Source organism: Choloepus didactylus, chromosome 3, assembly GCF_015220235.1.
Source record: "Choloepus didactylus isolate mChoDid1 chromosome 3, mChoDid1.pri, whole genome shotgun sequence".
NCBI classification, from domain to species: Eukaryota; Metazoa; Chordata; class Mammalia; order Pilosa; family Megalonychidae; genus Choloepus; species Choloepus didactylus.
In genome coordinates this window covers 214,354,862-214,359,051 of record NC_051309.1, presented here as the reverse complement: position 1 = coordinate 214,359,051, position 4,190 = coordinate 214,354,862, and the positions used below count along the sequence as shown (strand labels likewise).

At 42.5% G+C, this 4,190-nt stretch overlaps 1 pseudogene; it reads right to left on the bottom strand.

Annotated features, from left to right (window-relative positions):
• Window positions 1–729: 729 nt before the first annotated feature.
• On the bottom strand, window positions 730–3,871 carry LOC119530131 (annotated as a pseudogene).
• Between the last annotated feature and the right edge of the window lie 319 nt (window positions 3,872–4,190).

Sequence of the window (4,190 nt, the reverse complement as noted above, 5' to 3'; positions counted from 1 at the left end):
CAAGAAGGGGGATAGAAAACACGGACTGCAGAGTAAACCATGTCTGCTGCTAAACTGGTCTTTGTTTTCATGTCCAGTGTACATTAACACTTATGATCTCAATTTGATGATTTACTAGGTTTGTTATCAGCCCCGTGAAGGTTAATCAAGCTTGCCTGGTTCACATACACCACCACCACACTGTTGTACACAGGCACTCAAGGTCTAGGACTCTGGTTTGTAAGTGAAGAGCCTTAGATTCAAAAGATGAACCTGGCTCTCCATCACTGAACCAGACATTCATTCAACACTGTCCATTCACACATTGCTTCATTTTCCTTTGACTTATATGGGCATCCTATTCTCTGTTATGCTTACAAGGCTTGAAGATGACAGTACAGCACTTTCCCCTCAAGTTGTAGAAGGTAAGTCAACGTCCTTCTCAGGAAATGAAGATCTATGATCCCTAGCCCTTTTCACTTTGAACGACCGAAATAAGCATTCATGTGAGGTTTCCATTATATTTTGCATTCACTCTCACTAGCACCCACTCACCATCTTGACCTCATTTGGACATTTTCTATGATTCCAAATGAAATCTTCACATTCTCATTTCTGATTTAATGCAGCAGATCCCATGGGCCAAGACTGATGGATCAAGCCTGTGTGTGTGTGTGTGTGTGTGTGTGTGTGTGTGTGTGTGTGTGCGTGCATCAGTGTTGCTTTGGACCTAACTTCCACAGCATCTTTCTAAAACTGGAACACTTCTGTTGGCACATTGGCAGATGAATTGAAACCAAATGTTCCACCCTGCATTGCCTCTGAAACAAGGCTAGGATCTTCAATATCATATGAAGAGAAGAACTAATCAATGATGTCATAGGCCAATTTGTAGATGTCTTCATTTGCATGTTTTGAAGTTGTTCAATTTTGTCTAGTCCTCCACTCTTCTATAAAATTGGCTATGACTTCTCGGTGTATACCCGGAAGGTCGGAAAGCTGTGACACGAACAGATATCTGCACGCCAAGGTTCATAGCAGCATTATTCACAATTGCCAAGAGATGGAAACAACCCAAATGTCCTTCAACAGATGAGTGGATAAATAAAATGTGGTATATACACACGATGGAATACTACGCGGCAGTAAGAAGGAACGATCTCGTGAAACATATGACAACATGGATGAACCTTGAAGACATAATGCTGAGCGAAATAAGCCAGGCACAAAAAGAGAAATATTATATGCTACCACTAATGTGAACTTTGAAAAATGTAAAACAAATGGTTTATAATGTAGAATGTAGGGGAACTAGCAATAGAGAGCAATTAAGGAAGGGGGAACAATAATCCAAGAAGAACAGATAGGCTACTTAACGTTCTGGGGATGCCCAGGAATGACTATGGTCTGTTCATTTCTGATGGATATAGTAGGAACAAGTTCACAGAAATGTTGCTATATTAGGTAACTTTCTTGGGGTAAAGTAGGAACATGTTGGAAGTTAAGCAGTTATCTTAGGTTAGTTGTCTTTTTCTTACTCCCTTGTTATGGTCTCCTTGAAATGTTCTTTTATTGTATGTTTGTTTTCTTTTTAACTTTTTTTTCATACAGTTGATTTAAAAAAGAAGGGAAAGTTAAAAAAAAAAAAAAGAAAAACAAGGAAAAAAAAAAGATGTAGTGCCCCCTTGAGGAGCCTGTGGAGAATGCAGGGGTATTCGCCTACCCCACCTCCATGGTTGCTAACATGACCACAGACATAGGGGACTGGTGGTTTGATGGGTTGAGCCCTCTACCATAAGTTTTACCCTTGGGAAGACGGTTGCTGCAAAGGAGAGGCTAGGCCTCCCTATAATTGTGCCTAAGAGCCTCCTCCCGAATGCCTCTTTGTTGCTCAGATGTGGCCCTCTCTCTCTGGCTAAGCCAACTTGAAAGGTGAAATCACTGCCCTCCCCCCTACATGGGATCAGACACCCAGGGGAGTGAATCTCCCTGGCAACGTGGAATATGACTCCCGGGGAGGAATGTAGACCCGGCATCGTGGGATGGAGAACATCTTCTTGACCAAAAGGGGGATGTGAAAGGAAATGAAATAAGCTTCAGTGGCAGAGAGATTCCAAAAGGAGCCGAGAGGTCACTCTGGTGGGCACTCTTACGCACACTTTAGACAACCCTTTTTAGGTTCCAAAGAATTGGGGTAGCTGGTGGTGGATACCTGAAACTATCAAATTACAACCCAGAACCCATGAATTTCGAAGACAGTTGTATATAAATGTAGCTTATGAGGGGTGACAATGGGATTGGGAAAGCCATAAGGACCACACTCCACTTTGTCTAGTTTATGGATGGATGAGTAGAAAAATAGGGGAAGGAAACAGACAGACAAAGGTACCCAGTGTTCTTTTTTACTTCAATTGCTCTTTTTCACTCTAATTATTATTCTTGTTATTTTTGTGTGTGTGCTAATGAAGGTGTCAGGGATTGATTTAGGTGATGAATGTACAACTATGTAATGGTACTGTGAACAATCGAAAGTGTGATTTGTTTTGTATGACTGCGTGGTATGTGAATATATCTCAATAAAATGAAGATTAAAAAAAAATTGGCTATGGTTTCTGCCATGTCTTCAGCCATTTTAAATATATTCCTTAGTCCATCAAGTACTACCTGCACAATCTGTGCATCTCTTACATTCAGCAAGTTGCAAAAAACTGTGATAACATGTTGTTGGATAAGGTAGACCGCTTGCTCCTTCCTTCCACTAATTTAAATTACTTGTGACCCAAGCAGCTTCTTTTTAAGAGGGAAAACCCCTCTCATCCAAATGATATATTATCATTGTATAAGGTTGGCATCAATTACTGCCAGAACCTGTTGCTGATTTCCTGTGGTGATGTTAGATAGGAACCACACTGCCTTGTTATTAATTTTTTCTTTGGGATGTGTCAGACGTGCAGGGAAGCATGAAAGATCCTCACAGTTCAAAACTACTCATGTTTGCTCATCACTTCCCATAAAAATATTGCCTACAGCTTTAAGTGCAGCAACCTGAGCTTCCTGGTGGCCAAGTAGAGGAACCAAATAAGGAACTATTCCAGAGTCTATTACCACCTGTATCTGTTCATAGCCAGCATCCGTAAGGTAAGAGAGGGCCCAGACAGTACCTACCAATATATTCACATCCGGGTGATGAATTTAACACAAAGGGCTGGAAGAATCTCTTGAATGGTTTCTATTAGGGGTGGTGGGTCTTTGTGGTGACATGACTTGACCATAACCCAAGTTTCAGTTCTTCAGAATGTAATAGGAATAGATGGACTTACAAAGGAAAGGAAATGTCTCACAACTCCAAGACTGATGACATGATCTGTACACCTACGATATTCCCCAGTGCCCACACTGCTTGCTCACAGATGTTTTGATGGGGTAAATGGAGAAGCCTCAGGAAAAGTGGTACCACATTGGGCTGAACTCCTGCTTGAGTTGCTCAGAGGTTCCAGACTGCAATGTTTGTCAAAGCCCACAAAGCTTCGAGCTGTAAAGAAGGGTTGTCATCTCCTTCAAGACAATGGACTAAAATAGGCATCAATTGGTGGATTTCTGTCACTGGATAAAAGTTTCCCAGCAGCCTTGAACTGCGCTTAGTTGAATTTCCTGGTTATCACTGGAAGCAACGGCTTCTAGAGAGGTATTTTGTATTCTATAATCACCACCTATCTCAGAGTCTTCACAGATGCCTTCATGTGGTACATTCCTTCTCTTCAGGAGATGTTCATCTCTTTTATTCTTCCTTAACTCAATTACAACTTCATTTCATTCTCATGGACTCCAAGTTGCGGCCTTGGTTCTTGAAATTTTTGAGCCATTGGTTGTCCAGTTTCTCCTCGTGCGCCATGTCTGGGTTGGTGAGTCCTTCCCCCACCAGGACTCACGGGATCCACCCCAACCTCCACTATGTCCCTCCCCTTCACTGCTCCCTGCTTCCCCTCACCTGCACCACACAACCTTCTCCTCTTCTCCCACCATGACCCCAGTGACTGCAGCTCCAGTGAAGACAACTGCCTCTACTGCTTTTTGAGATGACAGAGATGGAGGGATAACTGACTTCTGTAGCAAACTCATCTCTTTTCCTGTACTTCTCCTTCCCACTTGAAAAGCAAGCTCCAGAAGGTCCCTCTGGGGTGTTTTAGGTCAGGGCCACCCCAAGGGAGAAC